This window comes from Rhinatrema bivittatum, chromosome 3 (assembly GCF_901001135.1).
Source record: "Rhinatrema bivittatum chromosome 3, aRhiBiv1.1, whole genome shotgun sequence".
In the NCBI taxonomy this organism is placed as follows: Eukaryota; Metazoa; Chordata; class Amphibia; order Gymnophiona; family Rhinatrematidae; genus Rhinatrema; species Rhinatrema bivittatum.
Genome location: NC_042617.1, coordinates 100,468,412 through 100,493,086, shown reverse-complemented (window position 1 = coordinate 100,493,086; position 24,675 = coordinate 100,468,412).

Genomic DNA, 24,675 nt, shown 5'->3' with positions numbered 1-24,675 from the left:
CGAGTAGCCAAGGAAAGGACTTGCAGGAAGGTCTTGCCTTAATAGTCCCAGGTCAGGAGGGAGGAGCCCAGGCACCTCCCATAGCGATTCCTTTAAGTGATGTCAGAGGCCGCGTGCGTGCGGCCGGGCTCCTGTGGGACCGGACAGGGCACCACCGCACCCAGGCGTGGAAGGAGCACCGGTGTCAGAGGCCCGGCAGAAGCCCGGTGCGGGAAGAGCTCGCCGACGGCGGCACCCCATGGCTGCGAAACTCCCGGGGCTAATAAGTGGCGGGCGGCCGTGGCAGTAGGTGAGGGAGCCGGTTGAGGCCTATCGCGGCCAGTTCCCATAATACCTGTCTTATCAATGTTTTCCATTTAACTTGCCAATGCTTATGCTTTTTCCTGTTTTCTTCAGATAGATCCTTCTTCCGGTTTTTGAAGGAAGATCTTTTGCCTACAATAACCTCTTTCACCTCACTTTTTAACCATACTGGCAATCGTTTGGCCTTTCTTTCACTTCTCTTAATGCATAGAATACAACCTGGACTGGTATTTTTTAACAATGTCGACACCTATTATACACTCTTAACCTTTGTAACTGCACCTTTCAGTTTTTTTCTATTTTTCTCATTTTATCAAAGTTTCCCTTTTTAACATTTCGTGCTAGAGCTGTGGTTTTACTAAAGCACATTGGGGCAGATTTTAAAACCTGCGCGCAGGCACAGATTTGTTCGCGCAACTCAGCGCGAACAAATCTATGCTCCATTTTATAACATGCACCCGCAGCCGCGTGCATGTTATAAAATCCAGGGTCAGCGCACGCAAGGGGGTACACAATTGTGCAAGTTGCGCGCGCCAAGCCGCGCAGCCTGCCTCCATTCCCTCTATTCCCTCCGCCCCCCCCCCCACACCTTTCCCTCCCTTCCCCTACCTAACCCGCCCCCCAGCCCTACCTAGAACCCCCCCTTACCTTTGTTGAAGAAGTTACGCCTGCCTCCTGGGAGGCGTAACTTACGCGCGCCGGCCAATGGCTGGACCGCAACCCCAGGCACAGTGGCAAATGGCTGCTGTGCCTGGAGGCTCAGGCCATGCCCCACCCAGGACTGCCCACGCCCCGCCCCTTTTTACAAGCCCCAGGACATACGCGCGTCCCGGGGCTTGCGCTCGCTGCCAAGCCTAAGCAAGAGAGGCTTGGCACGCGCAGGGGCAGGCAGGGACAGCTTTTCGGGGGTTACGTGCATATCTTACGCGCGTAACCCTTTGAAAATCTGCCCCATTCTATCTAGAGCAACAAGCTGGATTTACTAAAGCACATTCCAACTTGTTGGGCTAGATGTCATGAGTCTGCACAACTTTATCACATTTCCTCTCAAGATCCAACAACTGCTCCTGGTTATGTTCATGGGTTGTGTCCCAGGCACATTTCTGAAAAGATGCTTTTCCCTTCAGATTGCCTTAGGAAATGCAGAATGAATCATGGAGATCTGGTCAAAAAGGCAACCATTCTCTCACCAGAGGTTTGTGAAGGCTCCAAATAATCCTTCTCTTGCGGTGCTATACTGGAATGATTTCCCTTGGACCTACATTTCCAACACCTTCATCCATTAGCTGGGATTTGAAGGGAGGTAAAAACTGTGCAGGGCAAAGTGTATCAGCTGAGAAGGCTAACTAGGGAATGATAAGATAAGAGGAATTCCTTCATTAACCACATTGATGTCATCTGTCGCTTTACCCTCATCAAAATTTGTAAAATGTAGCTCTTCAAATTCCACCTCAGTGTGATCAACAAAAAAAGTAATTTATTGATGTAACTTCTCTTATGTGACAAAATATTAAGCAAATATGTGGAAATAAGGGTGCAAAAATAAGATTTAGGTAATACCTTTCATTGAACTAACTCAATATCCCCAGTTGAGTTTTTCTAATAAAATGGTATTACGTACAGTACAACTTGTTTGGTGAAAACATATTAGAAACTACAACTTTATCCTCAAATATATCATGTGCCAATTTAATATGTCATCCTAAGTTTAGATGAATTGTTCCTATCTGGGGCTTTATAATGCTGGGTCACAAAGAAGCATTTCAAGGAATTCTTACATCCAGGAAGACTTTCAAGTGTTCTGAGACTCCCTAGAAACAGTTAAGGGTCATGTGGGGCAGAAAATGGAATGCCCTGTGATTCCTCAAGGGAGTGGAGCCCTTCTAAGTGCATGTTCGTAGGAGAAGAGCACACTACTCTGCTCACCTTGATCACAGTATTCAAAAATGTATACAGAGGCAACCCTATTTCTATATCAGATACAAACTGAAGGTTTTTCTTATCATTTTGCAATCTGTTGAGATAGCTGATATAGGCATGGTGTGTTACATAAAAGGGATCTTTGTAGTATTGTTATAAAATGCTATAGTTTAAGATAGACTGGTTGCTCCTGTACCCCTACAGATTCTCAGTATCCCTCCAGTCCTTTAAGCCTAAAAGATGGCTGAAGTCTTGGCTGCTGAAGCACTGGTCTATTTTTCAGAGACTGAGGACCCTGTAATCTGATCTGTCTTGCTGAAAATGGGATCTTGATTATCAGCATGGAAACCTCCTCAGGAGGAATAGTAGTGGGTGTATCAAGATACCTCATATATAATCTCCACTCTGTTCTGTGCTGAAAAATGCACATTTTTTCATGAAATCTAAGTGATGTGAATAGGGCGTTTTGAGAGTCAGAGTTTAACAACATTGTATTAGCTTTCATGCTTTCCAGGTTGCCCTTTTAACATTATGCCTCAGAGATGCATAACTACTTTCCAATGTGGGGTGGAAAAGCTCCAAAAGTTTGTGATTTTTCCCTTTCCTTATTTGCCTAACAATTTAGATGGCATAAATCAGAAGAGGTATTTGTGGTACTGGAAAGTGTGTACCGCTTTACTTTATGATTTTCATCACACTGAACTTTCTCTGTTTCCTATGTAGTAAGATCAAGTACATTTTTTCTTCTTCTCATATCCTTCATCCACCAAAGTCATATTTTGTTCCCTTGACAAACATTTCAGCACTCATGAGTTGACCTCGACAAGATCCTGCACCATGCAGAGGCCCTCCTCAAGCAATGGGCAGACCCAAATGCATTGCATGGTCTCATATCTAGTAGATTATCCACATTTTGCCATGTAGGTTTTTGATCTGCTAAATATGAATGTGGTCGTTCTTTCAGGTGGTCAGTTTCTCCTCTGCCCCTGGAGGTTGCTGCTCTAATCCCAGCATCAAGATCTCCAAATCATACCTGCCAAAGGTCGGTATAGAAAAGTGTTAAATAATTAAATAAATAAAATTCTTCTTCCCTGGAGTCAAAGGTGTGAGGCTGATGACCCCTGGTGTCTTAAGGAAGCTCCTAAATGACTTCAGGTGAGATTTGTTTTGTCATGATATGACCATACAGTACGTGTCTAGTCGAGATGTACACCCTTACATTTTTGTTTCATTTGGGGTTTCCTTTTATTTTTGTGTTTCATTTTGATTTGGAGGGGTTGTTTCTCTTTGTTTTTGCAAAATAGCATGTGCTATCTGCAAATAGTGCATGCTATAACATTTTAGTGAATGCTATTTGCAAACAGCACATGCTATTTCAAAAAAAATAAAACATGAAAAACTTTCGGGGGTGGCTTTACATCATTTTGTTTCAGAACTGAAATAAAATTTAAAAATAGCTTTGATATTTCTTGTCTTTTTTTTTAACAAACTTTAATTTAATGTAATATTCATTACTTGCTCTATCTGAAATCCTAGATGAATTACAACAAACCATTCATAAAAAAAATAAATAATAAAATGAACATCATAAAACTGCATTAACTAAGCTAAGTAAAATGGGCCTGACATAATTCAGCTCATATCACACCCTGCTTACCCGCCAAATGCTTCAGCAAAGAGAACTGATTTGAAATTCTTTCTGAAATATTTCAAGTGCAGGCAATGCATGCCACCTCGAAGGGACTGTGAAAGCAAAGTTTGCTCTTTTTGTTTCACATAGGTACATGACCCTTAGGAGATTTTCTTCTCTCAGAATGAAAATGCTGATTGGGAATATATACATTTAGTAAAATACTAAGGCTAAAAAAAAGTCCCTTTCTTTGTAAATAATTGTAAGGATCTTAAATATGATCTGCCAGGCTACTGAAAGCCTATGGAATCAGTACAAAATCAGAAATAAGTGCTGGTTTCTTCCTGCCCCAACCCCTACTCTAGCAGTAGCGTTCTGAAATGCATGTATTGTTGACGATGGGAATCCAATATAAACTGCATTACAGCAGTCAATTCTGGAATTGATCAATGCCTGCAAAATCATCCTAAGGTTCTCTAAAAGCAAGAAAAGCTTAAACCTACACAAAAAAAATCAAAGTTTAAAGAACACACTCTCTACTACTGAGCACACCTGGGCTTCAAATGATAAAGAGGTGTCAAAAACTATCCCCAGAGGATGTGGTTATGGCAGTTAGTGTAACTGGGTTTAAAAAAGGTTTGGATAAGTTCTTAGAGGAAAAGTACATAAACTGCTATTAATCAATAAGTAATGGTAGCTTGGGATCTATTTAATGTTTGGGTACTTGCCAGGTTCTTATGGCCTGGATTGGCCACTGTTAGACACAGAATGCTGGGCTTGATGGACCCTTTGTCTCACCCTGTATGGCATATCTTAGGTTCTTATGTTCTTATTGTGAACTTGACTAAAAATAGGTATCATACAATCAGCAAGCTGTAAAGATGAAGGAATCTCTGGTTTAGGAAACCTAGATAAAAATAACACTTCTGCTTCCCTAGGTTTACGTTTAACTTATTAATTAAAAGCCAAAGGTGTATAATGTTAACGCAGTTGGCAACCTTTCTCAATGCGTCTTTGAGGTTAGACATAAGAATAGCAAACTGAATATCATCTGTAAACATTTGCTAGATAATATCACTGGTGATAAAATGCAGAATATCAAATGTCAAAAATAAATAAATCAGCTAAGGTCCTACATATAGTTCTTAGACCTGGATTTATCAAAATGCGGTAAGTACTGCATGCAATAGCAAAAGGGGTGTGTTTTATGCTAATATAGCATTTATCACAATTTGTGATACCATTTTCAGATTCTGTGATAGGTACCAGACCTGTTGTATTTCCTGCATTCAACCACTGTTAATGGTCCTGTGAGTGAGAGAGAGAGAGAGAGAGAGAGAGACTGGCCATACTGTCATTCCCATAGGTAGGTATTTGTATCCCTATGGGAGGCCCACCTAGTAACTCGAGGTGGGGTTTAGGTAAGAGTGTAGGGGGTTAGGGGCCACTTTGACATTCTACGTGACACCTGCGAACAGAACAGTGGCCTCTTGTGAAGATTTGATGGCCTTCGGAGTGAGGAAACTCACTCCAAGATGAGATTTGGGCAAGGTTCTCTCAGCCTAGCTTGATGGACTCTCTACCTGGGTAACATCAAGCTAGGTTGAGAGAACCTTGCCCAAATCTCATCTTGGAGTGAGTTTCCTCACTCCAAAAGTCATCAAATCTTCATGAGACCACTGTTCTGTTCGTAGGTGTCACATAGAATGTCAAAGTGGCCCCTAACCCCCTACACTCTTACCTAAACCCCACCTCGAGTTACTAGGTGGGCCTACCATAGGGATACAAATACCTACCTATGGGAATGACAGTATGGCCAGTCTCTCTCTCTCTCTCTCTCCAAGGCTCTGAAATAGGACTTACCTTACCTCACAGCAGCTAACACAATCCAAAGAGGTATAGTTAAAATCAGTGTTACAGTTGTGCAATAGCTCTTCACAGACAGGCTAACCCAGCCCACTCTCTGCCCCTAACTCCTCCTATTTTCTGAATTTGCATCACACCATACGATATGGTGCTATCGCATGCAAAAACACCTTATCACATTTTGATAAATGACCCCCTTAGATAGATATTAAATAAAAGAAAAGACCAAACCAAATTTATGATGAACTTGCAACAACCACCTTTTGGGCACCATCCATTAAAAAAGGCTTAAACCAACCCAATATAGTTCTAGATATCCCTAAAATCAACCAGCCGGGAAGGAAGGTGTAAATGATTTATGGTATCATAAGCTGAAGACAAATCCAATAAAACCCACAAAATTTCTGGCTGGAGTGAAACTCCCAACAAAACACATCAAGACTAGACAATAATAAAGGCTCCATGCTATAGTTGGCTCTAAAGCCAAATTGCTGATGATCTAATATCTCAATGAATTCATTAATCTGCTTATTGACTATGCCCTCTATGCAAAAAAATAAAGGAAGTTACTGGCTGGTAATTAGCAAGATCAGTCTGATAAATCCTAGTGTCTAGAATCTTCTATTTGCTACTTCTCTATTTGGCTGGCTATGACTCTTCAAATATCTGGTGGTGCTATCTTAGCAGGATATTGATTTTTTTTTTTTCAGCTTTTTTATGCTGTACACAGCAGGATACTGACCAGAATGGTGAACAATCACATATCAATATATAAATACAATAAAATAATAATAATAATAATAAAATAATAATAAAAAGAACACGCTGTTGATATTTGTTTAAGATAGCCTGTGGTAATTCACTACCTGTCATTAAGCACCAGGCTCCTTTTTTCACAAATGTGCAGCCTTCCCAGGCTTGAGAGGTATGACTTCTTGTGTGACATGTCAAAAAGTGTTTCACTGAGACTAAGGGCCTATGAGCACCCACATTAATACTGTAGTCAGCCCTGGAACAGCACAGGGCAAGCATGACTGTGTAAACTACTAGGGGAAAAAACCCTGGTGAGTGGGTACATGCCCTGTTTGGAGTTTGCAAGCTTATAAATGATGTTTTGGGTACTGACTTTACATCTCATCTTCTCTATTTGGATCTTGAAGGACAATGTATGGTCCAGGGTCAAATAATTGCCCAGGAGATATATAAATGAGACCGAGTGGGGATTGAAACATGGGCATGCATTTTTTTTTTTGGCTCCTTTCCCATAATTTGTACCGATGTCATGCCATGAGCATGCTCTTCACACTTTCTCCACTCTATTCCAGATGTTTGTGGCATCAGCAGCATTATTTTTCCTGTCCAAAATCAATAAGCCTCATGTATATTGTAAATTAAGCTAATAATGTTTGATGCACCAGAGAACAGAAGAGGACAGGGCATATATTTTCTGTTACCTCTGCCTATAAAGAAATCCCTTGCAAGCATATGTGATGGCTTCAGCTGTCACAGGTGATGTGCATTTGCATATGAAACCCAGACTGGTGCCTTTGGATACTGGAACTCCTTTGATTCATTAATTTCGCTTGAAATCATTCTTTTGTTATGCCGAGACAATTCCATGAAATTAAGGCCAGTGTTTCCTTCAAGCCTCCCCACTCCCATCCGCATTAAGCCTTACACTAACGTTTCTGGTAAAGATAGTGCAGCCATATTTATTCTGCTAACCTCTGCTTTCTCCTTCGACTCATTCATCTTAATATAGGAAACTTATAAAAACACTTAACACAAAAAAATGATATATTACTCCTGTACTGACAGGCAAATGTGGATTGGTGGTAATGAGCGGTAATGTGTTTAGCTTGTCTGTTCATAACCTTCACAAGCTTGTTTCTTTAAGTACTTGTACTATACATAAAAAATGATTACATATACCAAACAAACATTTCATTTAAAGGGAAAGGCTTCACAGAAAGATTTATAATTAATCATCATAAAAGTGCTGACATTTATGAAAAGTAAGTGATTCAGGAGATTTTTTTTTCTCTCTTTTATACCTTTAGGATATTTTATACTCATACAAAAAAATAGTTGACTAAGCACTAGTTAACGTGGATTTACAAGGAGGGTTAGCCAAATAATTTCAAAAATCAGCTGGCCAGACTCAACATTTGAAAGTCTAGCTGCCAGGTTTCACTAGGTCGGGGTCCCCAAACCTTTGATAAGAAGTGCCACACTGAACTTTTATAATCATCCAGAGGCAGGGCTGGTGTTTCCATTAGGCAAACTAGGCAGCCACCTAGCATGTCAAAATTATGGGATGGCAAAATCCTATCAGCCCAAGCCAAAGAGAGAGCGCTGTACTGAAGCTGCCACCAATAGGTAAGTTGGGGGTGGGGGGTGCATGACTGAAAGTTCGCCTAGGTGGCCAAATATCCTTGTACCAGTCTTATCCAGAGGGCAGAAGGGATGCCCTCAGAGTTTGCTCAGTGGAGGCAGGGGGGCTCTGTGGCCTAAGCCCCATTGCATTACCTTTACTATATGCATCTGTCTCCTTCCTCCTACAGTGATGTCTCCAGTCTACACCACCAATGATGCGACAGCCCAAATTGGGTCCCCCTCCAATGACATGACAGTAGGGTTGCCAATTGGCTCCAGATTTTCAGGACAGGTTGATCCAATACTGGTTTAATCCCCAGCCCAGTGCGACTGGGTGTGCATACCGTGCATTTGCATGAGGGTGGCACACCCGGGCGAATGGTGGCTAGCGGCAGGAGGAGAGGCCACGGGGCCACCGGCAGAACTCAACCCACTGGCAGCAGAAGAAGGAGCCGCCAGCAGAGCTCAACTCACCAGCAGTTGAAGAAGGAGCCGCCGGCCACCGAAGAAGAGAGGCCGCTGGCGGTGAAGGAGAGGCCTCTGTTTTTGTGTGCACGCATGCGCCCGTACATAACTTCAACTTCCCCCAAGCAGGAAGGCCAGTGGGCCGTGGTGGAGCTCATCCCACCAGGGCCCGATGACAATAGGATGCCCTGTATTTACATGTGTGAGCTTGTAGGTATGAGTGAGAGCCTGTGTGCGTCTGTGACAGCATGTATGCATGTGTCTGTGTGAGAGCCTATGTGGTGTGTCTATGTGTCAGCCTATGTATCTAAGTGAGCACATTGTGTGTGAGAGCCTACATGTGTATTTGTGTGGGTCTGTGTGAGAGCCTATGTGCCTGTGAATGTATCTAAGAGAGCCTGTGTGCTTGTGTGTGTGTGTTTATGAATGTTTGTGTGCCTGTGAGAGCCTATGTGTCACATATAGGCTCTCACAGGCACACACACACACACACACACACACATACATATATATAATGTATATGTGAGGGAGAAGGATCCTGTGTATGTGAGAGAAAGAATGTGTGAGAGAATGAATGTGTTATAGAAATCAAAAGATCCCAGGTGAGGAGAGCAGGAGATTTCTAAATCATTATTAGTTTTTATTATTGGGTTTAATTTGATATTTCTGCTCTTTTGAAATATTTTTTTGAGGGGAAATAGAACATTTTTTAATTATTGTATTTTTTATTCATCAGATGTTTTGAAATATTTTATTGGTGTTTGGGAAATTTTGGATACTCTTCTTCATTAACTGGTTTGAAATATTCTTTTTATGAATATGATTTTACTATTATGATTGATGTTTTATATTTCTTGATTTTATTATTTAATGTTTTATGAAGCATGGTAATGTTCCTGATTTTCCATTGTTGCTCTGCATGTAAAGGCTGGCTTTTTGTGGGTTCCAGTTCAGTTCTTTTCAGCATGTTTATGTTTTTACTTTCTGATCTCTTCATTCTGTATATGGTGAGGTTCTGTCTGTGTTCTGCATATGTGACAGAGGTGAGGGGATGAGGGCATGTCAGTTTATTAAAATATACATTGCAGGAAGGAGCTGGGATTTATTTGATGGGCCGGGACAGAGACTGAATGAATCTTGTGGGGGAGGGGGGAAGCACAGTAATTGTTTGCATAGGGCAGCAAAAAACCTAGCATCGGCCCTGTTAATCCCACTGCTTGCAGGGACTTGCAGTCATGCTCTTCTTAAGGAATGTAATAGGAAAATCAGAACCACAATCCCTGCATGCAATAGATAAAACAAGGAATGGATCAAACTGGCCTCAAAATCTGGAGCTGGCAATCCTACACAACAGGCTGGCAACCCTACACAACAGTGGGAGCACTGTGAGAGTGAGGCTGTGTATGTTTAGTAGATATGTGCATTTGTTTATCACGAATTAGGCAATTTCAACGAAATTGCCTAATTCGTCGTGGTTCGGGGGACGCGAACCATGAAACAGATTTTCCCCGAACTTCGGGGAAAATTTGTTTTTCGGGTTAGTGCTGGGGGAGGGGCACATTTATTTTAAATAAAACCACCCCAACCCTTCAAATTTATTGTATTACAACTCCCCCACCATCCCGATCCCTCCCAAGACTTAGTAAAAGCCCTGGTGGTCCAGCGGGGTCTCGCGAGCGATCTCTCCCTCCGGGCCATCGGGCTGTTGGGCCTGCTACGAATCAAAATGGCGCCGATAGCCCTTTACCCTTACGATGTCACAGGGGCTACCGGTGCCATTGGTCGGCCCCTGTCACATGGTAGGAGCAATGGATGGCCAGCGCCATCTTGTGCTCCTACCATGTGACAGGGACCGACCAATGGCACCGGTAGCCCCTGTGACATCGTAAGGGTAAAGGGCCATCGGCGCCATTTTGATGGGGAGGGATCGGGATGGTGGGGGGGGTTGTAATACAGTAAATTTGAAGGGTTGGGGTGGGTTTTTTTCCGATTCTGATTTTTTTTTTTTTTTTTATTCTTTTTTCCGGTTTCTGGTTCGGGTTCCAGCTTTGTTTTTGCCGAAAAATGATCCGTGGGAAACGTGTTTTCCCACAAAGCGCCCGAACTGAAACCCGACCCTACCCAGAAAAACAAAGCTCATCTCTAATGTTTAGTGTGGAGAGCTGTACTCAGTTTGGTACAAACTGTAGTTTCTGCTTCTTTCTATTTTTATGGTTTATTTTTTGGTTGTTTGATGGCTGGAAGTAGTTGGCAAAGCTGACTTCAGACAGCAAACCTGTCCAGTTCAGGGGGGAAATCTCTACATAGTGAAAATGGTGAAGACATGGGATTAGATTCCTGCCTCTAGAAAGGGCTTTTCTGGAGCATTGTGTGTTGGCAGTAGGTGAGGTTGCTGATTGTAAGAATATAAATTATGCTTCTAGAATGAATACAGCTGTTTTTGGTTTTGTAAATAGTTATAAATTAGCAAACCAAGTCATTTCAAAGGGTATTGTTTTAGGTGATACTTTTGTTTCTGCCTCTGCCATTTCCTTCAGTTAGAGTTTTTATTTCAAATGTGCCACCATTTTTGAGCAATGAACAATTAGCAAGAATTTTGGCCAGGTATGGGAAGCTAACAGGTCCTATTAAACAATTTCTTCAGGCTTTAAAACAGAGAAAGTAAAACATGTTATGTCTTTTAGAAGGCAAGTCTTTATGATTTTGCATAGTGCTAACAAGATTTTGAATGTTTCTTTGAAATATAGAATTGTGATTACATTGTGTTTGTTAGCACAATATGAAGTGTTTTCACTATGGAAGTGTGACTCATTTAGTGAAACAATGTCCAGACAAGAAAAGGCAGGAGGAAGCTAGAACAGAGGTGGTAGCTGAGAATGAAGCTGCTTCAGATAGTGAATCAGAGGCTGAGGCTAAAGGCAGTGAGCTTGGGTCAGGGAATGAGTCTGGGACGGGTTCTGAAGCAGAAAGTGTAAAATGGAGGCTGAGAATGCTGCAGGTGCTGCTGCGTCACTGCCAGAAGCTGTGGGGGAGGGGCTGGAAGCACAGGCTGTTAGTAAAAAAAAAATAAAGACCTCTGAAGCCAGAAGTGTCTCAGGCTACTGAGGTAGCTACGAAAAGACCTAACTGCATTCCTGATAAAGAAGACAATATAGTACCCCAACCTCCCAGTACTGATGCAGAGAAAATTATTGTGCAAATAAGAGAAATCGGGTGATCCTGTTGAGGAGGCAAGCATCTCAGAGAGTAACACCTCTGAAAACGTGGGTGGTGTGTGTAAAACTCCTGAACTGCTGCCTCCTCAGACTCAAACTGTTAACGCAGGCCTTTCTGTAGCTCTGTTATAGACACACAGTCTGGCCGATGCAATACCGAGCACTGGCCGCAGCATACAGCAATTGGAAATGCATTTTGAGCGCGTGTCCATAACCCTCGATGCAAAACAGGGGTTAGTGTGTCCAAAACACGCGTCCAGCCGAGCACGTAGCTTATAGTACCCATCCCATGTAAATTCATGTTGATGAGGCTATTAGCTATTTCCCCCGATGCAAAAAAAATGTGCGCCCGACTGCTTTTCTGTAGTTCTTCTAACTTAATATCATGCCGATATTAAGTCAGAGAAACCAAAAAAGGAAAAACCTAAAAAAAAAAAAAAAAGTATGCTGGCAGTCAGGTTAAGAAAAGGGTCGCTCAATTAACAAGCATCCATTTTCTTAACTCATGGCTTTGCCCAAGTTAGGAAAACAGACACTTGTAGAATTGAGTGTCCATTTTGCTAACCCACCGACAGCCACCTCTCCTGGGAGCCCACTGCCGAGGAGTTGCTAGGGGCACACAATTTCCCCTAGCACCTCCTTTTTATCGCGGCAGCCCATTTAAATATCACATCGGATGCTCCGGAGAGGTGCATCGGCGCGCGTTAGGAGAGCAGGCGCTTGATCATGAGAGCTCGCTTTCCCACACGCTGCTATTGCATCGAATGAGAGTGAACTGAAATCTGAGAGTAATGAGGATGTCACCGATCCCCAGAGCTGCGATCTACCTGCTGAACAGCACATTGAAAGGGCTTATTCATTAGACAGCATTAACACTTTTCTCAATGAAACCAAGGACAAACATTATCTGGGTGTAAAAATGTTTTTCCCAGATCTGAATTTATCCCTAATTTCTACTCAGCACAATTTGGGCAAAACAATAATGTCAGAGTTTTGTAAGCAAAAGCAATACAGATTAAAATGAATGATGAGCAAAGTTCATAAATCTTTAAATAATAATGATGGGGACTGGTAAGCAGATAACTTTTCTATTTTCTATCCTATGCATTGTTTTTTTTGGATGCTTTGTGCAGCACTTCACCACATTCATATAAACTAACCTGTACCATTCAGAATGCTAATGTATGTAGGAGCATTAACAAACATGCCACTGTTTTTGAATACTTGGTAGAGAAGAATATTAACATGGAGAGGCAATACTTGCACTCAACTTGCAGTCCTTTTCCCCCGAATGAAGACACCACACAAATGATTGGTATTTAAATAGGCCGCAGTTTATTACCTAACCCGAGCCCTTACAATTCAACATTAACCTTAACAAAACTGGCCCCTCCCCTTTACTTCACCACCTTGCCCCCAGTGGTGAAGATCTACCCCTCCCCCTTTATCGGCCTACTCCGCCTCGGTCCAGCGAGAGTAAGCTCTACCGGGAACTTTAGCCCCATAGTTCACTGGCCCTCCCGTGTAGCAGCCCCCCCCCCCCAACTACACAGGGTTCACACACACACACCCCCCCAACACCAATTCCCCGTAACATTCCAAAACAACATGGGCTTGGGTTTACCGCACTGCGCCGATATAACACTACAAACAACTCCCCTGTCCAACATAATACCAAGGGTGGGCGGGAGGGACACAAATCAAGCACCTTATCCCTGCTCTGCCTTTTTGGATCTGCCTGCACTTCTATCCTACATCACTACTTCCCCTCCAATGAATGGCCTTCCTTTCAAATACTGGCTCCTAACCGTCGTTCCCCTTCCACCTTTCCTAACTCTTGTTTCCCGCCTTTTGTCCTATCCTCTTCCCTCCCCCTGTGCTAATAATCCTTCCGCGCCCCCCCCCCCCCTCCTGTGGCCTGCCTACTTCCCATGTTATTATCGCAGTGCAGGATGAGCCTGCACTGCTCCTCTCATGTCCTTGTTACAAGAAACACATACTGATGAAGAAAATCAGGCAGATTTGTATGAAGACTGGAAAGGAGAAGTCTTTCTCAGTCATGGTTTATATAATGTATAAGTGCAAAAGTTGACTTATTCTCTGAGACCTTGAAACCTGAGTCAGTTGTAATAGACCAGTTATTACAGGAAGATTACTAAAGGTTCAAGCAAAATTCAGTCATCAGATTTATAAATAAATGTCTATGCACCTGTTGTTGCAAAGGAAAGGGCTCTGTTTCTTCAAAGTTTGAGCACTCATAAAAATATGTTTCTTATTCTTGGGGGAGATTTTAACTGTACTATTGATGAAAATAATGATAGGAATCATTTGGAGCCCCACCCTATGTCTGCTAGGGATGTGAATCGTTTTAGGACGATTAAAATTATCGTCCGATAATTTTAATATCGTCTTAAACCGTTATGGAACACAATACAATACAGATTCTAACGATTTATCGTTATAAATCGTTAGAATCGTGAGCCGGCACACTAAAACCCCCTAAAACCCACCCCCGACCCTTTAAATTAAATCCCCCACCCTCCCGAACCCCCCCCCCAAATAACTTAAATAACCTGCGGGTCCAGCGGCGGTCCGGAACGGCAGCGGTCCAGAACGGGCTCCTGCTCCTGAATCTTGTCGTCTTCAGCCGGCGCCATTTTCCAAAATGGCGCCGAAAAATGGCGGCGGCCATAGACGAAAAAGATTGGACGGCAGGAGGTCCTTCCGGACCCCCGCTGGACTTTTGGCAAGTCTCGTGGGGGTCAGGAGGCCCCCCACAAGCTGGCCAAAAGTTCCTGGAGGTCCAGCGGGGGTCAGGGAGCGATTTCCCGCCGCGAATCGTTTTCGTACGGAAAATGGCGCCGGCAGGAGATCGACTGCAGGAGGTCGTTCAGCGAGGGTTCCGGCGCCTCGCTGAACGACCTCCTGCAGTCGATCTCCTGCCGGCGCCATTTTCCGTACGAAAACGATTCGCGGCGGGAAATCGCTCCCTGACCCCCGCTGGACCTCCAGGAACTTTTGGCCAGCTTGTGGGGGGCCTCCTGACCCCCACGAGACTTGCCAAAAGTCCAGCGGGGGTCCGGAAGGACCTCCTGCCGTCCAATCTTTTTCGTCTATGGCCGCCGCCATTTTTCGGCGCCATTTTGGAAAATGGCGCCGGCTGAAGACGACAAGATTCAGGAGCAGGAGCCCGTTCCGGACCGCTGCCGTTCCGGACCGCCGCTGGACCCGCAGGTTATTTAAGTTATTTGGGGGGGGGTTCGGGAGGGTGGGGGATTTAATTTAAAGGGTCGGGGGTGGGTTTTAGGGGGTTTTAATGTGCCGGTTTTTCGATTTTTCAATTTTTCGATTTTTCACGATTTTTCACGATATTTTACCCCCCCAAACGGCAACAATACGATTCCCTCCCCCTCCCAGCCGAAATCGATCGTTAAGACGATCGAGGACACGATTCACATCCCTAATGTCTGCTAAAGAGCTACTGTCTATTAGAAATGTTAATGATCTTACAGATGTATGGAAGAATTGTAATCCAAAAACTAAACAATAGACATGGTTGAGCAACAGCACCAGCCACCTATTCTTAGCAAGGCTTGAAAGATTTTACATTTTGAGAAATCTGATTTATCTTTTATCTGATTTTTATATTCTGCTTTTCAGCACTTCAAAGTGGATGCCATTCAAGTATTATAATTATTTCCCTACTCCCAGAAGGCTCACAATAAATGTCTGCACCTGAGGCAATGGAGGAGAAAGTGACTTGCCCAAGATCACAAGGAGCAGCAGTGGGATTTGAATCCTGGTCTCCCTGGTTTGTAGGCCACTGCTCTAACCACTAGGCTCACTAAACCCATCCCACCAACCATCCCAGACAAAGAAGCCCAAAATAAATCCATCGAATTGGCAATATTCTTCGAGAGGAAAATCAACAACTTACTCACCCCACTGACCACATTAAACAACCAGTCGACTCCCCTCTACAACTCACCCCCATCTATCCATAAACCCTTATTTGAATCCTTCGAACTCACATCTTCCCTTGAAATCGAATCCTTACTCAAGAACATGAAGCCTTCTCCCATCCTTCCAACCACCTACCTACTAAACTTACCATACCAAACACCATAGCCAAGCCTCTGGCAGATATTATAAATTGCTCCCTTTCCCAAGGAATTGTTCCCGACTCCTTGAAACTTGCTTCACTCAAACCTCTACTAAAGAAACCCAACCTGGATCCAGCTAACTCCGCAAACTTTCGTCCCATTGCCAATTTACCATTTATCGCCAAGCTAATGGAAAAGTTAGTCAACAACCAACTTTCCGAATACCTAGACTTCCACAACATTCTCTACCTTCTCAGTTCGGATTCCGGAAACGCCTAAACACGGAATCCCTCCTGATCTCACTAACAGACAACATCTTAATGGGCCTAGACAAAGGCCAATCCTATCTATTGGCTCTACTCGACATTTCAGCAGCTTTTGACACTGTGAACCATTCAATCCTCATCAACCGACTTACGGACATCAGCATCTCTGGTACCGCCCTCAACTGGTTTAAATCCTTCCTCAACAATAGGAACTACAATGTCAGAATAAGCAATAAGGAATCCCACCCCATATCCTCCACCCATGGAGTACCGCATGGATCTTCTCTCTCCCTACACTGTTTAATATTTATCTGCTACCCCTATGCCAGCTCCTCGCAAGTCTTAACCTGACACACTTCATTTACGCTGACGACGTGCAGACCTTGATCCCCATCACAGATCCTATCTCCAAAACCCTTAATTTCTGGAACAGCTGCCTTCACTACATCAACCTTCTCCTCTCCAGCCTCAACCTTGTCCTCAACACTTCCAAAACGGAGCTCCTCGTCATCTCTCCCAATGACTGCAACCCACTCGTCAGCAACCTCTTCATACCTTCAGTGAACCATGTGAGAGACCTCGGTGCTATTCTAGACACCCGAATGAACTTCAAAAAATTCATAAACACCACCACAAAAGAATGCTTCTATAAGCTACACGTACTAAAACAGCTCAGATCCCTCCTCCACTTTCATGATTATCGCTCAGTCCTTCAAGCCATACTGTTTTCAAAAATTGATTACTGTAACGCGTTTCTCCTTGGCCTTCCTGCCTCCACAACAAAACCATTACAGATGCTCCAGAATGCCGCAGCTAGGATCCTAACCAATTCAAGGCAAAGAGACCATATCACACCTATCCTCAAAAATTTATACTGGCTTCCGATCAATGTTAGAATCCTGTTTACGTCCCTGACCATTATACACAAAACTATCCACCTTCAATCCACACTCCAACTCAAAATTCCACTCAACATTCACTCCTCTACGAGACCAATCAGATCGGCATATAAAGGATATCTTCACACTCCCCCTACTAAATCCACACTTCACCCCTCCATTCAGAATCCTGCATTCTCTACCGCTGGACCCTCTCAATGGAATTCATTACCACCTGAACTTCACCTGGAACAATGCTCATGCTCCTTCAGAAAGAAACTGAAACCTGACTTTTCAAACAAGCCTTTCCTTGATTGGCCACACTTCAAATAAGAATCGTACAATAATCTTCATTTATAATTTCCAGTCAGAACTACACTGATCCATTAATAACTTTCATTATTCTTGCTGCTCTCTTGCTCTAAACCTGTAATAATGCAATCCACCCCGCTAGACCCTCAGCCCTCTGTTCCCCCTTCACCCACCTTATCAGTCCTCTAGCCCATTCCCGGTTTTTCTTTCATCGCTCTGTATAGATTAGATTTAATCACCCCTTGAAAAACTGTTCGAGCACCACCCAGGTCTCATGCCAATTTACTATTTTAAATTGCTTGTTGCTTACTCTATCTTAGCGCTATGTTAAGCTAATTCTACCTATCTTAGTTGTCCTGAATTCATCACCCTGTTTTTTGTAACTTTCGCCTATATCACTGGTTATCCCTTTGTTTCGCTGTAAACCGGTACGATAAGACATGTGTTTTGAGTATGAGTATCGGTATATGAAAAAGAATTAAATAAATAAATAAATAAATAAATAAATAGGCTATTCCTCCACTAAAATGTAAACTGTTCCTACTGGGTTTTCTGACCATATCAGGGTTGTCTTTCATGTTAATTTACCCTCCATAGGTTATCAAAGTTGCTACTAGCCCTTTAATACACAACTGCTACAAGATTTGCATTTTATAGAATGCTTTATATTCTTTTGGAATAAGTGGTCAAAGACAAAAAACACATTCTTATCTTTAAGGCAATGGTGGGATGTTGGCAAAGCTCAAATTAGATTGTTTTGTCAACAATATACAGAGCAGGAGACAATGATCCTAAGTCAAAGCATGAAGGAGTTAGAGGAAGAAATAAGTGGAATTAAAAAATCTATTGAAAATAAGTATAAAGTTAGGCTATATGAGAACCTGAAATATAAGAAGAAATTATTAATGAATTTGTTAGAGAGCAAGATGCAGGGGGCACTAGTGCGAGCTTGGTTTCAAGGACTGAATGAAATGGATGTTTCTACTCAATTCTTTTTTGGGCATGAAAAGAAAGTTGCAGAATGAAAGATCATTAGAAATTTGAAAACACCTACGAGACAAGAATTGTTCCAACCTGCGAAGATCCAGAGATATGCTGTGGTTGTCTACTCAGAGCTGTATGCAACGGAGGCTGTAAACACATCTCTTGGCAGTTCCTTCAGGATCTCCTGTAGATTTCCTCAGAAAAGGGTGAAGACTTTCTCGGTCTCACTGAGCTATCAGTTGCCATTTAAGAATTGACTAGCAATAAAGCATCAGGCATTGATGGACTCCCAGCAGAGTTTTATAAGCACTTTTCATCAGTGCTGGGACAGGATCCTTTTTTGTGTGTTTGAGGAAAGCATCATAGAGAAAGAGTTGCCTCTAAGTTGCAGAAGGGCAATTTTCACAATATAGCCCAAGAAAGGAGAACTTAGCAACATTAAGAGCTCGAGGCCTGTATCTCTCCTCTGCTCTGATTGTAAAATCTTTTCAAAAGTCCTGGCAAACAGACTAAAGAAAGTTATTAGTTTAGCGGTGCACCCTAATCAAGCCTATTGCATACCTAACATATCCATTTTTGATAATTTATTCCTAATGCGAGATAGTGTAGCTGTATCCAAACTTTTTAATTTGAATTTTCCTTACATCAAGAGAAGGCTTTTGATTGTGTGGATCAAACATATCTTCTGAAAACTCTGAATGCTTTTGGTTTTGGGTCCAGCTTTCTCTCTTCTATCAGATTGTTATATTCAAACATATAAAGTCTGATTAAAGTAAAAGGAGGTTTAAGCCTCCCTTTCCCAGTACAGAGGGGGATTTGGCAAGGCTGCTCTTTATCAGGGATGTTATATTCCCTATCCATTGAACCTTTACTTTGTAAGCTGAGGAAATATCTTTCTGGAATCTCTTGGCCTTTTCCAGGGTGTGAGTCTCTGAAGATGTCATCGTATGCTGATGATGTTACAGTGTTTGTAAAAAAATGAGAGGGAGGTGGATATTCTAACAGAGTGACAAAACACTTTTGAAAAAGTGTCCTCAGCTCATATCAACTGGGAAAAAAGTGAAACACTATGGGCTAGAATGGAATTCAGTAGGTTTTAAGATGCTCAGAGTCCATCTAGGGAGTGATGCCATTATCAAACAGAACTGGGAGGAAATCCAGGGTCGGTGCGCGCAAGGGGGTGCACATTTGTGCAACCTGCGCACGCCGAGCCCGGCGCGCGTTGCCTGTTCCGAGGCCATTCCGAAATCGGAGCGGCCTCGGAGGGAACTTCCCTTCACTTTCCCCCCATCTTCCCCTCCCTTCCCCTACCTAACCCACCCCCGGCCCTATCTAAACCCCCCCTACCTTTGTTGCCAGATTTACGCCTGCTTTCAGCAGGCGTAAATCTGCGCGCGCCAGCAGCCTGCTGGCGCGCCATCACCTGACCCAGGGGCTAGTCTGGAGGTCTCGACCATGCCCCCGGGCCGGCACCACGCCCCCCGGTCCCGCCCCAAACCGCCCCTGACCCCAGTCCCGCCCCTGGACACCCCCCCTCCCCGCCCCTTTTACGAAGCCCCGGGACTTACGCGCGTCCTGGGGCTGTGCGCGCGCCGGCGGCCTATGCAAAATAGGCGCGCTGGCGCGCGAGGGCCCTCCGCACGTAAATCCAGCCGGATTTACGTGCGCAGAGCATTTAAAATCCAGCCCTTAATGAATTGGGCTATTTGGTAGCTAAAAACAGTGCCTTCCATGTATCCTAAGGAGGGTGGGGGGATATATTTCCCTGCAGACTCCGTGTGTAATGCAATAAGTGCATGTGTATTAGGTGATAGTCCTAGGAAGTAGGTCCACAGCCAGAGTTTAGAGCATTAGTGAAAAGTCTATAGTTGACCCTCCTCCTATGCAGCAGGAATATCTTATTTATTTATTTATTTATTTATTTAAAGGCTTTTATATACCGACATTCATGTATTGGTACATATCACGTCGGTTTACATAGAACTAAGTTGGAAATTACATCCAACAGGGAGGAACAATTAATAGGGCTAACTTCGAAGAACTTGTAGATAAGATAAGAAAAAACTTAAAAATTGAAATTAAATTAAATTATTACATATAACTTGTAACTTACAACAGAACTTATAGATAAGCTAAGAAAGACCTTAAAATTAAAAATAAATTATTACAGATAACTTATAACTTATTTTATGCCCATGAGTCATTTTATTTTTAGCCCAAGTTTCTGATTTAATAATATCTCAAACTTGGCAGAATTCAAATATCTCCACTCTCTGGAAGCCAAAAAAGATTTGGGTGAACGTAGCTCTCTTACAAGAGGAACAAGGCTCTCTACTTTTATGACTATAAATGTTGCTGCTACAATTTGTGTGTAATAAAATAAAACAAAACCTGCAAGAAAACTCTGAGAGAAGTAAAACTTTACATTGTCATGTTTTGTTTTGTTTCTAGATCTCATTACCTACTCCTGTATTACAAAAAAAAAATCTCTGCTGTTTCATTGAACTCTGACAGCAAGTGTGGTCGAGTGAGTCAAGACCCGGGGTCACTTCCTATGAAGCAAGATCATAAAAAGTCATGGGAGAATTTCCAATCTTTTACCTGCTCATCAGCAACTACTCATGCATGCTATAGCCACACACAAGATGATTTTGAAGGATGTAACGGCGTATTCACACATTACAAGGACCTGCACAGATGGCTGCACTACGCTACACTGCAACACTGTTGTGAATGACTACAATTTGTTTTCTCCTAATTCTCTCTGTTTAGTTCAAGCAGACCATAGACTTTTCATAGCCCAGGGCACAAACAAGCAAAATTTCAAAGGAGAGCCAGAGAAAGGTGCAGATAAAGATTCATTGCTATGCTGCTAAAAGACCAAGACAAAACTGAATGTAGATCTGTAGATTTGTTCTTAAGGCTTCAAAATCCACACCACTGTTTATTATATAAGCTTGATGGATGACTTCTAGTTGAAGAAAGACAGAAAAAACTATGCCTCAAAATTGCATCAATAAGAACTCAGGACTTGCTATGGCGTGGAGGAGTAGCCTAGTGGTTAGAGCACAAGCCAGCTGATACTCAGGCCCGGCATGACCGGGTGTGCAAACTGTGCAATTGCATGGAGCGGTACACCCAGGGAAGCGGCGGGTCGGCCGGTCAGCGAGTTGGTGCTAGCGGAGGATGGAGAGAGCGCCACCGCCAGAAGAGGGTATGAGCATGCTCTCTCCTTCGCCCCTGAAAGAGGAGTGGCAGCGGGAGATTCTATGCACGGGGTAGCATAAAAGCTAGTGCCAGCCCTGCTGATACTCCATGTGACCTTTAGGCAAGTCACTTCACCCTCCATTGCCTCAGCTACAAACTTAGCCCCTGGTTTACTAAGCTTTTTTTCCATAGACACAGAATAGCCTTAGTAAATCAGGCCTTAAGATGGTAAGCCCTCTAGGGCAAACTATCCCTTGTACCTGAATTGTAGTTTGCATTGAGCATGGATTTGAGAAGGCAAATAAATCCAAATCCTATTCCCTGTGTTATTAGTAACTATTACTTATGTTTTACAGGTAACAATAAAAAAAATCAGTGGAGCATACAGCAAAATTTATGAGTTGCACCACATGCAAATGCATGCAAATAAGTTCATTAATATTAAAATGGTTTAATGCAGAAAGCCATAAAAAGTTAATGACACCTAAAGAGGCTAACTTATCTGCTATGTTCTTGGCCCCCATCCCTAGGGCATATAACTGATTCCCCCCTGCCCCCAAAGCAGAATGCCCTTCAACCCTGCTGATACAAAATCACGCACACCCTGTCAATAAACCTTGCCCACAGCTAAAAAACTCAAAATGCTACCCCCAACATCAGTCCCCCCTCCCCACCTGCTCAGTGGTTTTCATCACTTCTATAAATACCTTGCACCATATTGTTGGTGAAACTTCACATATCACTCCAGGCCCTTCTTAATCTTGGGCAAAAAAACCTTCTAAGACCATCTAACTCGTATGGTAAAGCATGGTTTATTTAATGTAAGGAAGAAGGAATCCAGGTTTTAAATGCCATAAACAGGTCTGGTTTTGAGAATGTCCTCAATGAATATTCATGAAATATATTTGCATATGGTTATCTAGTTCATTTAATTTAATTAACATATATTTTGATTATTCTGAAAACAGAACCACTTGCAACAACCCAGAACCAAAGTTTATTATGCCTAGTTTATTACATGAAGATTAGATTTAAACTCTCTAGCAGTGCCCTTGGTAGTGTTGCCTATCTAATGTGACATCATCATGGAAGTTAGTTCAGTCCTTGTCTTCCATCTCCCATACCTGTTGTCCTGTATTCTACAGGACAACAAGAGTCAACCTACACTGGAAATGGAAAAGCAGCCTGGACTAGCATTCTATGAGGACTTGTGTTAGGATGCCAATGCTGTATTTTCTTAATTAATTTTCAATTTTATTAACAAATCAGTCATGCAAGCAAAGAAACTCAGAATCCGAAAGACTTCGTATGAAAATGAGACTCCTGGGTTATAGTTTAGATGGCTTTCGAAAGCAGTGGAAAAGAACAGAAGTTAATGACCACATGTCCTTGTGATGCTAGAAAGTGTGGAATACAGCAACTCATAAATGAAGTTTTACATGTTTTTCTTGTGTTTCTGCTGTGCCAATTTCCTCATTAATTCAGCTTGTGTTTAGGTACTTATGTAAAGCATTCTTTTTGTGGTTTATTCTAAATCTAAAATCTTGCATGTGACCACATGTAAATCTGCATTTTTATGGCCCTGTAATCTCAATGTGTTTAAATCCTTATTGCTTGAAGGCATAGAGTGAGCTGAAGCGGAAAACCTTAGTCAGTTTCTGATCATTTATAACTAGTTTATTTGCTATTGAGTGGATTCAGTTCCTGTGTAGAGACATTTTACTTTTAATGTTAGATTGTAAAGATAACATCTTTTCACTTAATTAACCCTTCAGGGCCTGTGAACTAAACTCATTAGAAAATCAGCTAACACATTGTTCCTTAAATAGCTTATTTGTAGATATTAATACCACATTTCTAAACTAACGTTAGCACCATTACCCCCATAAACAACAATAATTGTAGTTTGTTTAAAGACATGTAGAATTTAAAAAAACACTCTTCTTAAAATGCTACAAAAACATTCCCCCACATTTTTATAATCGTGTATTGTTGTACAGTTGTATGTTAATCCACTTAGATGCATAGAAATAAAGGTCAAGCAAACATCACTTTTTTATTGAGCTAACTTAATACATTTGTGATTAGATTGTAGGATCTTTGCTTCCTTCATCATGTCAGTGCTAGTGCAACCTTCAAAAATTTAAATGGATGGGCAGATCAGAAAGGCCATATGATCTTTTTCTGCCTGTTTCTAAGTAAATGACAGCTTCAGAACAAATCTCATGCAATACATTTATCCTTATTTCATGCAGCAACTTTCTCATTACCAAGTGTTTCTGTCATGTTAGTCCATAGAAATATAGAAACAAATTTGTTAGGCACTTTGACCTACTTCATTTCAAATGAAAAAGTAACCCTGTCCGTCTCTAAACAGACTATGTTCCTGATGTGTTAAACAAGATTAAAAAATGGCATCAGTTTTCAAGGTATCTCAATACTTAATTATTGAATCACTTTGGCAGCCTCAGCATCAAAGTCCCAACTCAATCTATTTCTTCAGGCCAAGTTAATAAATCTTGCTTGACGGAATTCCTGCTTCAACGTTGCATTTTAGGTAAGGCATCCAACATTTTTTTTTTTTTTTGCATTCACTCTTGCTTCTTTCTCTTCCTTTTATATTTCTATAAGAACTATTGCTATTAGCAAATTGTTAGGAAATGGATTCAACAAGACAAGACCGAAGTGTCTTTATGGAATAAAATTTTATAAGATCTCAAAATATTTCATTTCAAAGAGTTGGCTGCTGTACAGTATTTAGCAACACAGAGCCAGTTTCCCTAGTAAAGATTAGTCAACGGCAGGCTCATTTGTCTAGCATTTCAGAAAATATTTTCCCACATTTATCCAACTGAAGTCTGAAGGGTGTAACTGACAGCATAAACGTACCCTAAGGTGAAAATCCCTAAACATTTCCCTTGGTGATCTTTGAGTCTGGCTCTGACTAATGCACATGCCTACAAGCAACAGGTCTCTGTGGACCTGCTAATTATGCCCTCGACTGTTGCACCAGCAATAAAATGACATTTGTCCAGCTTGTTTGCAGAACAGTTCCCATTTCTACAGTGGTGGCACTAATTAGCAAAAAACCTGTGAAAGGACTGGAGTTTTATAGGTTAGGCACACACAGAAAGCAAACTTTAACAAGAG